Source organism: Orussus abietinus, unplaced genomic scaffold, assembly GCF_000612105.2.
Source record: "Orussus abietinus isolate OABI.00-Male unplaced genomic scaffold, Oabi_2.0 scaffold80, whole genome shotgun sequence".
NCBI classification, from domain to species: Eukaryota; Metazoa; Arthropoda; class Insecta; order Hymenoptera; family Orussidae; genus Orussus; species Orussus abietinus.
In genome coordinates this window covers 162,697-176,502 of record NW_019394321.1, presented here as the reverse complement: position 1 = coordinate 176,502, position 13,806 = coordinate 162,697, and the positions used below count along the sequence as shown (strand labels likewise).

General features: G+C 49.2%; 1 protein-coding gene across 3 annotated transcripts in view; it reads left to right on the top strand.

The window, feature by feature from the left end:
* The window catches only part of LOC105694623 (phospholipase D3), a 37,404-nt gene that overhangs the window by 2,200 nt on the left and 21,398 nt on the right, over positions 1–13,806 (top strand). The window contains exon 1 of one of the 3 annotated variants that reach the window (XM_012415484.2): positions 2,931–3,025. The exons of 1 other annotated variant lie outside the window; for it this stretch is intronic. The gene's annotated coding sequence lies outside the window, so the exon portion shown is untranslated. Of the gene's footprint in view, positions 1–2,930; positions 3,026–12,939; positions 12,987–13,806 lie in introns of those variants that run through there. One more of the 3 variants, XM_012415483.2, reaches the window with a different exon arrangement.

Sequence of the window (13,806 nt, the reverse complement as noted above, 5' to 3'; positions counted from 1 at the left end):
GGGAAAACGCGAGGGCGAAAGCGACGCCGCGGGAATAATATTCTTCTATTTTGTTTTTTCCTGCGGCCTCCCTTTACAATGGCTTCCAAACACTTTCGAGGGGAAGATACGCTAGAAGAAACGACGTACACGTTTTATTTTGCCTTTTACAAAATTGCGACTGTCGGTACCATTTAATGTTATTATTTTTAATTCAGGATTTAGAGATAATTCCTTAGGGGGAAATTGGGGATGGGCTTGAATTTATTATTTTAACGAGTTGGCGCTTTTTTATATGCGGAAAAGGGCTCGATGGGCAGATTTGGCGAAATTGGGGCGACATAAATAATCCCTTATAGCGCGGTCGGATTGATCGGCGATTTTTCTAGTGCACTTCGCGAGCAATCGAGCTGCGTAATCGTGAAATCCTGGATGGCAATTCACAATTCCACGTACAAACTCGTGGCGTATTGGGACGAAATTTCATTCGTCCCCCCCGTGGCGGGATTCATAAAATATGCAACCCGCTTTTCTGCGGCGTTTATCATTATATCGCAGGACAGGCCGTGATACTTGGATATTGATGAGGAGGCTCGAACGAGCACACTTGCCGGTCCGAATCTCACGTTAAAATCGAACCACCGGCGAGTTACCGTGAATTAATCGACCTCGCGTCAATTGAAACGTTACGAGGGATTTTGAAAATCCGAGTTCCCCCAATTGGCCTTACCGCGACATTTTCATCGACCGCCAGTAATTTAATCCTTAAGTGGAAATTGGGTCGCTTTCCCCCAAGTCATAAATGTACCTATACAAAAGATATAAATCTACGAGGAACAGATTTTCTTCCAATCGTTATTAATCGCAACTAGGTGGGGATAGGAAGTGCCAGATTGTACGTAAAAATTGCAGATTTGCGATATCGTGACCCAAGAGGGAGAAATGATCGAATTTTGAGGCCAAGAAGATCTGGAGGGTCGGCGAAATAATGAATCTCCCCGAAATCGATTGGATATAAAATCCCTTGAGAAGCCCTTGGGAGAATTCTTTAAATTCGGAGGCTTTTCCCACGGCGGAGTTACTCGTGCGGGGTGTTCGAACTGGTAAAACAGAGCCGAGGAACTATCTAGGTTAGTCCCGGCAATATTTGCCCTCTCTTGTTTGCCCACCGCTGACATCGGCGACCTCCCTCCCCGGGAAGTCGGGGGGTTTTAAATATTTAAATTCCATCTTTGAAAAATAGAGGCGGAATCCCGGGGTTACCGACTGCGGGCTCCCGATGGCTGCCGGAGGGTGTGTCGGATGGGCGAACAAGACTCGGGGGGAAAAGAGTGCATTAAGCCTGGAATTATGAAGAAGTAGCTCGCCACCCGGTAATCACCCCGTGAGAAATAAACCGCATAAACAAAGGAACGAAGATCGATATCCACCGTCTTCGCGAGTGCCCTTTTCCCCCCTTCGGAAGGGGTTGCACCATTTAACAGAGTGGACCGCACAATGAAAATGCAGAGGAATATTTTCCGGAATTCCCTCTATTTTTTATTTAAATTCAAGAAGGCGCAATTGCGATTTTATGCCGGCATTTGCGAGCTGCATTTTTATTTATTTATTTATGTATATTTTAAGCGAGGCTCGTTATCGGTCATAGGTACTTTTAATTATTCCGAGGAATATCCTGGAATATAGGGATGCATCGGAGGATGCACCACTTGTCTCTGTATCGATTAGATGGGATTGTAAAAATGTAATATAAAAAAGATGGGTACAGAGAGAGAAATAATACGCGGTCTTCGGTTTGGAGACCCGGAAGGGTCCCCTGAAAAATGGAGTCGCGTTCGATCCGAAATTTTCCACTCTTCGTCCGGAAAACGACCTCGAAGAGGACGGGAGTTTCCCTCTGTCGCGGGGTTTGCAATCCCGTTTTGCAAGGCAAACCGGTGTTTACCCGGTGGTAAGGTTTTCTCGAATTCCGCGATTGGCGGAACCTCTATATTTGTATGTGTACGAGGGTATATGCGGCGAAGGAGCATGCTAGGTATCGAGAAACAAGAGGCGATGGTCGCCCTTCCTCAACCTGGAGGAACGGCCGGTTCAATTCCTGTTCGCAAACCAAATATTTCGCGATATTACCTCGGGAACGTATACGCGAGCCGACGGATCGCCGACAGAGAGACAGAGAGAGAGAGAGAGGCCCGAAGCGGCATTCCGACAATTCCGTTCCCCGAAATCCGGAAAAATCGCTCCCGGATTCGCCGCGCTGAATTATCGCCCCGCAGAAGGACCCCCCGGCTTTCCGCTGCGGAATGCCGCGTCGGTACACCGGAAGTGCCCATCCGTCCTGGTAGGTGACTCGTGGGGGAATTTCGCCTGGCTTCTCTTCATCGTCAGGAGAAATTTGCTCTTCGAGATGGATATGGATATTGCTTTCGTAAAGAACTTTGTTTTTCGGGGTACCCGAAGTGGCTTCATCGTCCCTCGCTCTTCGACGTGCCAAAAAACATCATTATCTCGAAGGACTTTGCTTCCTTGAATTTTTCTGAATTAGCCGATATCCTTTAATTTTGGAATAATTCGATGGGATCGGAATCAGAGGACTTTCGTGGGGGTTCCTATCCGGATCGACCACGTTTCGGGGCGTCCATCGCGTAATGGATTAGAAGGACTTGGTTGAGCGACCCTCCCGAATATTTACTCGGTTTCGTCGGGTTCTCCGGTTATTCCGGACGGCCGGAGCCGCGGTGCGGCTCCACTCGCCCGGATTCAACGCTCGCTAAACTCGGCCTCTCTACCCCATTACATCGCCACCGTTTTCCCTGTTGCTCCAACACTTGTTTTCGTTCCATCTAGCCCGGGATGCGGAACATCGTTGAGAATGCAAACTACGCGTCCACCTTTGGGTGAAGCCTGGTATCCTGGAAGACACGACCCTGTCTATCGGGTTGTTACTTCCACCCGTCATCGCCCCGTTTACGTTCCTGCCTTCCATTCGCTCCATATTTCCAGGGAAACAAAGAGGTCGACAAGTCTGAAAATCATCGAAATCCAGGTGAACCTGTCATAATTAATTATAATTTATGGCGCAACTTTTAGGGGGAATAGGCGGATTCGTTAACGATGGATGCCGCGAGTAAATCCGGGGATTCTCTTCTTCATCCCTTTTTTTATTCCGCGTCGTGCTATTCCGGAAGACTGGAATTTGCGATATTGAATACGTCACCTGCAGCGGGAATTTAGGATTCGTAAGCCGCATCGGGTGGGGCTTCATTTGGAGGATGGAGGAGAGGATTTTCCTGGTGGAGGAGCGAAGTACCGCGGAAAAATTATTCACAGCCAGGAGAAAAAATTTTACGCCACTCGGAAAACATAAATGCTTGTAAATACACTTATTGCTAATTTAACAAGCTTCCTATCCTAGAGAAAGTTACATCGACGTCTGATACAGATGCAAGTATGCGAATATTTTTTCTATCAGGGAAATTGTTATTGCGATAAGGGCAACATCTTATCGGCATCGTTGTCCATTGCCAAGGGTACAATTGTACGTTCTTTTTCGTACCCCGTATCCTTGATGGAAGAGATCGTCGATGAAAAATTCACTCCCACCGCCGGGAGCGCGAGGCTCCGTAATTAATGAAACCAAAATTTTCCGTGGAATGATAATCCCGGCCTGTGTCAATGTTATGCTCGCTTTTTCGAGCAGCCACGTCGCGGAAGAGTTATGTATTATTTCCAGGCTGTTTCTCGCTCGAGATGAGTCTAGGGCGCGAGTCGGTGCCATTGATGTCAACGTCATTAAGCTGTGCGTGATAACGCGGGGCAACCAAATGGAAAATGCAAATGGCGCGATAGTTGGTCCTACGGAAAAAGGACTGCTTATTAACCCTTCGATCGCTTTTGAAAAATATCTTCACTTCCGCACCTTCGGAGTCGGACTCCAAAATTAATTGTCGGGAAAAAAATCGCGGAGTTCCTATTTAAATAGTCACTAAAAAGCGTTCGTAATTTTTAGTTAGTCATTGAGTCGCTAAGACGTTCTCGGGATATCGCGAAGATGTCGTGCAGATTACATCGAATCGCGGGCGAAAAGTCGAGTACGCAGGAAACTCGAAGAAAGCCTCGCGGAGTCCGCACGCGTTTCGCCCTTTCGGTTAATGAGCCGACGAAAAGGCAATGAGGATGTAGCCAAGTGAATCGTCGGTCGGTGCTTCGAGGACTCGACGACGTTCTCATCCTAATGGCCTAATTGACTGTGATCTATACGATCCATTTGAGGGGCGCTGCATTGATGGGAATTAATAGACCGTGCCCGGCCCGACGTCCTCCTCGAATCCCGAAACGACGAAGAGAGGCCACGAAGAGCCTCTTCCGACGACTGCGAAAACCGTCCGACTCGTTCGCGGGATCCGACGAATTTGTCCAACGTCCTCCCAGGGTACCTCGGATAAAGTCCCGGGCTCTCTGACAAATTGCCGTCTAACCGCAGCCTGGCCTGGACCGCGTGTCTCCGATGCCACCACGAGAAATATTTCAGGGATCTGGTATCGTCCGCTAATGTGCCGGCCTTGGGATGCCGACTTAATACCTCCGATTCTTATTTTCATTATTCTTTTTTTTTTTGACGTCTTTCCCCCCAAGCAATTTGCCGCCATCAACGTCGGCCAGTTGCGATGTTATCGTTATGGTCGTCATCATGATTAATATCACCATCATCGTTGGCGGTGGTGGGCCGGGGTTGTTCCCATCATTACTATTATTTATTTGCGGCAATCAAAATGATTTTTGCCGTAAAGAAATTTCTTACCTCTTATTTTTTATTGATTTATTTGTTTTTATCGCCGATACAAAAGTTCGGGGGCGGTTCGAGAACCCTGAGAGCGAGACCTGGACGGGATGACAGTTTATTAATTGGTAATTCTACACGAGATAAGACCGAACGAAGTCGATGTACCTGTGGATGAGGAATGAGTCGCGCGAGTTATCGCAATCTGACGAATCGTGCCTTGATGGACATTCCGAGAACAGTTTATCCCGAGGGACTGGTCAGCTCGCGTTCGTTTGATAGCATGGATCGACTTTATGGTCGCCTATCCAGAATTCGCCGGAACGAGGACCTCGGTTTATATATTTAATTGTAGAGAACGCGATGGTCGATTAGAAGACGACCGTAATGGCGGCGGTTTCGCGATTAATGGCCGTCATTTTGAGAAACCTTTCGAGATGTGCCCCTTTCGAAACAAATTAGGGTTGCGAGAGATTTCCATTTGCGGATGTTCCCGAGAAACGAGCGGAGTTCAACGAAACGAGGAGAGGCCAGACGGGGGGGAAGAAGAAAAATAGTATAAAGGAATTATACCGAAACGAAATATGCATAATTCGTGACGAGTCATACGTGGCCGTGCACATATGGACGAGGTGGTTTAAATGCGTTTTTCGGCGTTTCCTCGTTTCCTCATTGAACCGACCCCGGCACGTAGCGGCCATTTTTAATTCCTAATTGCGGCTGGAAAGGACGCTGAAAAGTAAGGATTAAAACATGCGGCGGCGGAAATGGAAACGTTGGTTTAAGGGCTGCGCGGACTGTTTAACGAAAATGGCGAAGGATTTTTTTGAACGCCTTATCGCGACTCTCGATTCCATTTCGAGTCGGGCAACTGTCGGCGCGAGTCTTGAGACGATAAAATCTGGTAAATAAATTTCAACCTGGAATTATCAGGGTGAAATGTCGAATTCGGGTAAAATCTCGATCCTTCCTCGATCGCGGCCTTTGGCCGCGTTTCCCGATTCCATTTGGAGTCGGGCAACTGTATCGGCCCGAGTCTGGGAATATTTTGCAACGCGAGGCTGTTTCCGCGTCGGTGAATTTTTTCCCCACTGTCGATATTCGCCGCGTCCGATTATCGAGTGGATCGACCTCCGAGCTACGTGGCAACGCTTCTATCAGCGAATAATAAACTCGCACGGTTTCTACCTGGAAATTGTTTGGTGCTTGTACGCTCTCTGTATGTCCATTGTCCGAGCTTTCCCCGAGGCGAGGCCGAAAAACAACGCTGAAAACGGCTCGCCGTGTTGCGGAATCCTGCCCTAGGTACATAACTTCGTTAAATCGCTCGCTTTTGCCAGACGGCAACGATCCGACATCGAACGCGACAGATCGTAACGACCGAATCGTTCGACTCCTTCCTAAATCGAAGACCAAGCCGCACTTTTAACCGACGAGACCACTCGGCTATTATTTCCCGATGAAATGGATGCGCCGATCGAAACCGATTAAAATACGCTTTTTTTTACACGGGCTTTCGACCGTCGACGGAAACGACGACCCATCGCTTCGGAATTGTTGATTTTCAGACTCACGTTTTGTGGTAATTGCCCCCTCTAGCTACGAAACCCGAGTCCGCGATTCGTCCGTAAAAGTGGAAAGATCGACCGCGACGTGGCTACATCAAATATTTCCTTCTATATAATATACATCTGTATCGGTTAATACGCCGGTAATATTTGTTAACTCTACGCGTTTAATAATTTTGGGGTATTTCACCATTTTCTGTACTTTCTCTAGAATTTGAGAAATCAATTAGTTAGGTCGTACATGTATAAATTATTCCCGCGTCGGTTTTAGTATCTGGATAATATCCTTAACGATAACTTTTGATGATTTAAAGGGGTTGTAACATTTCCCCGGTTTATATTCAATTTTTGAAGTCGACGCGGTAATTGTGCCCGAATTTGGACACGGAAGGGTGTTCGGAGCGAGGCCTGGGATTTTTCTCCGATCGGCAGGTTGTTAGCGGGTCTACCGGCGGAATCGCGTTTCTTTTTTTAAAATCGAGTTCGGAAAAAACCGCGGAAAAGACACGCGGAGGGCACCTCCGGGTTAATCGCATCCGGAAGGCCGTTGCGCGTTTACGCTCGGCGCTAGCCAGAGGCCGAATCTGTTCGTGGCACGAAGCGGAGCCAGAGGCCATTTTCCTTTAGCTCCCTTTCCCCCATTCCTGCCTCGCTCTATCCCTTGCTCGTACATCATCAACATACTTTGTTCTCTTATTTACTTTGTTCCTACCGAACGCCAGTCCCGTGTCGCCGGATGGCGCTGACACATCCCTCGGAAACGCGCCGCTCCGTTCGCGAGTCCGAATGGACTTTTCATTTTAATCGCGCATCATTTCGGTTACATCGTCTTCGTCGCGATCAACCGCTCTCCTACCAGTCCCGGGTCCACGGTGATCCGGAAACCGCGAAGAGACGAATGCGAGCCCGAGAGGAAGCGTGGTCCTTGATCGATCCCGATGTCGCAGAGGGTCCGAAGAGAATTCCAAGCGAGGAAAAATTGCATGAAAAATATTGGGAGCGCAAGGATAAAATATTCTCGTTCGACGCCCACGCTCAAGAAAATGAAGAGGAAAGGACGAATTTCCGACGACTCTCTCCCCGAAAGCGCGGAAGAAAAACGGTCCAGTCTCACGACACTTGCTCCCGATAATTAATCGTCCAAGTGGCGCAGCGTCGGGGCGATGAAATTAATTGAAGAGAATAGCGAGCGTCCCGCTGGAAGAAAACTTGGGATTCCACGAGGTACATCGTCACCGACGCATTGCTCCAGGGACGCCGGCCTAATTTTGCGAACTTCGTTATAGAAAATAAGTAACACCGCAGCGAGCGTCCACGACGTCGTTGCCGAGAGAAGTCTTTAAAGTGACACGAAAGCGGAGTCAAAGAAATCTTCATAAAACTTTTTTCCAAATTGGGGGTACCCAATCGTGTCAAACTTTACAACGCCAATATGGAGGCTCCAAGGAAGGTCGCACCCCCATGAAATTTAAATTTTAAACATTTTTTATGGAAATTAAAAAAATTGTTTACAAGAAATGGAATTTCATGGATTATTCTTTATGACCTCCGTGTTCACGTTGTTAAGTTTGAAACGATTCGACATCCTCAGTTCGGAGAAAAGTTCGACGAACGACTGACCCCTCCGATGCCACTTTCGCATCCCCTTAATTTATTAAGTCGACCACGTGACGAAATTAGCCGAGTCCGAAGTGTCCGTCAACGGTGCCGCCCTCGAGTCGTCGTTTATCCTCCCCTCTCCCTCCGTCGAGGACGCGACCACTCGTGTTCTCTCGTCGGCCTGGAAAGTGGAACTCTACGAGAGAGGGCCTCGAGTAACGACGAGGGAAGAGACCGTCGCGATCGTTGCCCCAATAAAATCCTCGGGCCGAGCAGGGATACTTAACGGCGGAATTAACGATGTGGCAACGGCCGTCGCGGGTTTTCGGCCTAATTCGAAGAAGCTCGCGTTATAAGCGGGTTATAAATGTCGCGATCAGTTATGCCGCCCCCTCCCCGCGCGAAAGAAAGTGGAACCCTCGAGTCAAGAGGCTCGAAATTGGCAAGGTTCCACGGAGTTAGGGGTTGCGCATATTCGCGGCGAGGGAGGGGAACTGGAATGCTAATGTTGCGTCGCGGGTTAAAATTAACTCACGGCCTGGATGAACTTTTCGAGGTATTTTTAAACCGCGTTTTTCGGCACCGCCCTCGCACCGTTAAGGTGGCGCGAAAGTTGCGTTAAAGAGGTCTCCTTTATTAAACATTTCTCCGGATTGGGGGTGTCGAATCGTTTCAAATTTTACAACGTGAATATGGAGGGCATAGGGAAAGTCCTGAGCGCCCTTTTTTTCCAACTCGGAAAAGCGAATGGGTATATGGCAGGGCATGGGGTAAAAAAGGGTTCAAGGAAAGGTGGATCTAAAGAGAGGAATAACGGGTGGTATTAACGGTGAGGGATAATGTGCCGTCCCGTAATAAATACATCGTATTTACCCGGGGGTATAAATTGACGCAATATGTCTCGTCGGGGGGTTGGCGCATGCATATGGATATTGCCGGAGAAATCCGACAAAATTCACACGCGCGCCCTGGCTGAATTACGCCGAGGATATGCATATGAGAGAAGTCGAAGTTTCGCACGACAAGACGGCCAAGATAGTCCCGACACGGCGAGATCGTTGCCCCATGAATATTCCGCCCTTTAATGGCGGCATACTTTTTCCTCCTCGCAAATATCGATGCACTCCACCCCTCGTGCACTTTGTGGGTCAATTCGCCCCGTTGTCGTCCGAATTGCTCGCCAGGGAGATTTCGTGGCACCTATCGCGATGACCCTGACCCAGGGTGACTAATATCGGCCGAATGCCGAGGAACACCTTCCAAGAGACTTACGGGGTCCCTCCGCCCGGAATCGTCTCATATAAAATACGCGACACCCTCGAGTGGCGGAGTACACATTTTTTTCACGAATTTGTCTCTCTTGAAGTCGTAAATTTTATACCTTGGGAGGAATAAATCGTTCTACGGACACTTTTCAACACATTTTCTAAAGATCGATAACAATTCGTTACGCGCAATCAGCCTCTAGATTTAAGGACTACGTCCCTCAAAATCGCGGATTTCATAACCCAGTAAAATTTCACTCCCCGCGAAAGAATTTCCGAGAAAAACATCCAGGTCGCGGAATCTGCATTTAAAGAACTTCGGGAATGATCCCTTAATTTGATTTAGTAACCCCGAGGGTGAGATTCGCATATTTAGCAAATACGTTGTTGGAACATATTTTATCTCTCCTTTTCAAGAAAATCCCGTGGATGAAGTCTCATTTTTTCGAGACCCCGGGGGTGAATCCTGATTCTTTTGCAGACCCCGCGGGCACCCCCCTCCTTGCGTTTCTCCGGGCATGTTCCGTGCATTTCCCAAACGCTCCGTAATTACAACTTCTCGTGCCCGTCACTTGCGGAGGTGCATTATAGAGGGCGGCTGAATTATAAATAAAACGCCGCGGTGTAATTGAATAGGTAACAATTTCCCTGGCGCAATTCCATCCCCTGGACTCCGTGAAAAGCGGGGCGGGGTGGTCGTCATTTGTTTTTACCGCATATTCCGCCCTGCAGGCCGATATTTAAATTCAAAGCAGCGAAAATACCCTTTCGCCGTTTTCCCCTTTTTGCAATTACCCCAGGAATTTTCATCGGGGGGCCTGGTTACACCGAAGCGTTTCGGCAGCCGTAATAAGCCAATTACGCCCCTCGAAATGCTCAAAGGGACATTGTCAACCGCTGAACAGAGCGCTCCTGTGTTTCCAGTGTTATGATGGCTGACAGGTGTTGGCGACGCCGCCGAATTCCCGTCCGTGGACGCCAAATTGTTCGCTCGATGCCGACATTATCGCCGGACCAAAGGGATGCGACGGACTTTTCATCCCCTTTTCTCCTTTTTACGGATACCCCGGATAAAATACGACCACGCGAACGATCCCGCTTCTTGTATAACGTTGGATCCCTGAATGACAACCGTGGCCCTACCTGACAATGCCTCGAGTTACAGGATTTGACGATTTCATAACGCAAGGGTGGGTTTCATAATTGGTGGGCGAAAATTTCGAGTACTTCTGCTATTTCCCGAATAATTCCAAGATACCAAATGATGGAGGCTTTTTAAGATCGCAATTGATTTTATCCGTTATGTTAAAAATCGATGGAAATTTGCATAAATTTTGTACACAACGATTAAAAAAAAATGAATTCGTTTAATTATGAATTGGATAGAAAATGACGGTAGTTGCGGATTCGCCCTCGAGTTTCGCCGAAGAGGAACGAAAGACGATTCCAGGGATAATTCCGGAGTAGCGAATGATCGGGGTGCGAGCCCGACTTACGTGTCCAGAAAATTGCGTGAGGGTGGATCGGTGCAATTAGAAAAGTCTGGCGAATCGGCCGAGCAATTTGAATGCCGCGGCAGTAAACACGTATCCGAGGGGAATGCGTACTTATTACACGGGTGGCGGGGGTGGAATGGCATCGCATTAACGGGGCGAAATTACAGGTAACGCCCGGAGAGGGGACGGGGCTCCTTTGTTGGTTTACTTAGGTCTCGTTAAAATAGCCTCCCGGCGAGCTTTCCGGGCTCTCCGCGCTTTCTGGGCCGCCGCTCGAAAGTTTTCCCCGCCGCTTATGGGAGCGATCGTGCCTTCGGAAATTCGGTACAGCTTGTTTGACTTGACGTCCGGCTCGGTGTTTGACTTCACCCCGGGAGGTAATTCTCGGGCCGATTCCCTCTGACCCCTGGCGAGTCGACGGGCTCCGAAATTGCCGGTCCTTGTTGAGTCTCCCCCCTTTGCTTTTAAGAAATTCCCTCGAATTACGATCCCGCGACTCCTTCGAAAGCGCAATATCCTCCCCGAAGACGGAATTGCGCATCGGCCCAGACCGCGCCGTAATTCGAAGGCTTTATGGGGAAATCGCGTGAGTCCTTCCTTTTCCCCAGAAATCGCCGATCCGGCGATCCAAGAGCAATTTGAGATGTACATATATTTTCGTTTGGTGAAAAATAACCATGTAATTTTTATGGAAATTGACAAGGCCCCCAGGAGACGGTCGTTCCAGGCGTTAATTTTCCGAGTTCATTCCTCGAGTGCCTCGGAACAACAGCGGAAAGTTTCGTTCCCGGGGCGAAGCCAGAAGTCCGGATATGTCGAATGTTTTCTCTGGCAACCCTTAAAGTTCACGCAACCGGCCATAGTTCGCCGAAAATAGGGTCAAGTTGCTCGGAAACGACAGGGGTTCCTCGAATATGCTCTCGGTATGGCCCCGGCAATTTGCATTCGCCGCAGTCTCTAAGTCGCTGGAGATACCTAGATACGTACCCGGGCGCTAAATTTCCCAAGGATCGCGAACGCGCTATCGTCCGAAAACACTATCGCCCCCCGAAGTTTCGAAGGGATTGGCTCGGCGGAATCGATTTTCCGGCGACGATGAATTTTTGAACGTCCCTATTTGCATAGATGATGAACGCGACGTTTATGTACGCCCCGAAACGAGTGCCAGGCGGAATTTCTTCGAGCTGCACGCGACTCGAGTCAACGAGCTCGAATGAGGCCGCCATTTTTGCTCGAGAAATCGGAAAGAGCCGATCGAAACGGCAAGGTTACCTAGCTAACGAAATCCCATTAATTCGGAATTAGGGAACGAGACCACGAGCCCGGATATATTAAACTCTTTAATATGAAATTCCGAATTATAATACCCATTCTTCGCTCCTCTATTTAAATTATACTCATTCTTCATCGGAGTCCCCCTTAGAAGTATAATAAAGTTATTCGCATCATTTCCCCATTTGCCGAAAAGTATGAAATCTCTTTTTTACATTTCTATAAATCTTCATCCGGACGACCCTTATCGTTTCGGGCTGACCCCCGACGCGCGATTCTCCCCGCGTCGCAGGCAACCCTTTCGAGGGCCCGGGGCGGAACTTTCCCGCTCGAATGTTAATTTCCACGGAAGTTTCCCCGAGGGATCGATGGTGGAAATGGAGCGTGGCACCGAAAGCGCGCGTTAACGTCGCAAGATCAATGGGCCGGCGTCGAAGTCCGTTTGCGGTGTTTACCGTTTGCGGCGAGGTGTATCGAGGTCACGGAAAGCTTCTAAGCGCAGGCCTGCCGCGAGGCGAGCGGCCCCCTGACCATCCCTTTCCTAGCCGAAAGCTCGGCAGAACCTAGCTGGAAAGCTCCGACCTGCGACCGTTGCGAGTCCCGTCTCCGCGACGCGTTTCCCCGCCGCGCGGTCTTCGGGGTGCTCTTCGGGGTGCTCTCCGGGTACTTCTTCGGGGTGTTGACCGGTGTCCGCCAAAGTGGCTCCGCTCGCTTTTTCCTCCCCCGGGCCGGGAGGGGCACGCCGACCTGCAGGGGACTATCGACCGCCGAGTGCTCTCCTGTCGCGGCCTTAATGAACGGGCGCAAATGATCCCATCGATAATCGATAATCAGCTGTCTCGGGCGGATCCGCGACGCCGCGGCCCTTCCCCGGGTGCCTCGCGGCCTCCTCGACCTGCCAACCCTGACAGCTGCCATGTGCTCCGACTGGCACCCGGGAACAAAGTGACGTTCCTCCAGACGGATCCGCAACTCTCGGCCCGAATTTTCAACCGTGGATATTGATATCGTCGTATTAAGTTTCGAGGTAAAGATCTATTGTCTCCCGCCGATAAGTGAGATACTTCTTTTGTTTTAGCGGTATAATCGTGAATTCTATTTTCGTCAATTCCTCGGGGGAGAACAACGTCTCGGCAGGACGAATCCCCGAAATTGTCCGCGTGCTTTCGGATACCGGGACGGACTTAAATTCCACCCCGAAGAAGTATTTGTTTAAGGGCTGTCGCGGTGTCGCCAAGGCTGGGGGTGGATCTAGAAGGTAAACAGCGACCATATTCCCTTAGAAATGACGAAACGACTCGCTGCAGATATTGCCGATATTCCGGAGCAATGCCTGGGAAGACCCTTTGGGTTCTTTTTAATATCGCGAGTGATAAAGGGAATCGCGAGTCGCGATTTGCAAATGTACCTTTGCGACCTCGAAAAGAAGGAGGAGGAGGAGGTTTCCCTTTTTGTATATTTTAAAGTCATGAAAACTCCGCCGAAAGTGTCCCATTACGTTTAGAAGGATGTCTCATATATTCGGGGACATTTAAACCGGGATTTTGAAATTGAAATCAGACCGAGCGAACTCGGAAAAGAGCGGGTTCCTACTCATATGCCCGGTTGGAAATTTCACCGCGAACCTTTAAATATACTCCAGGAAAATCCTTACTCTTGCACAACGGCCGTGTGAGGATTTACCTACATTCGGACGAGCATAATCGAGTTGACCCGTGCACTCGAGTGAACTCGCGCGATGAAAAGATGAAAAATCGCCGGTATATCTCTGAATAAGGAAGATGCTCCTGCCCTCGACGAAACCGAGGCACAGACGGATATGGGCGGGTACGAGCGAGTAAAGTTTC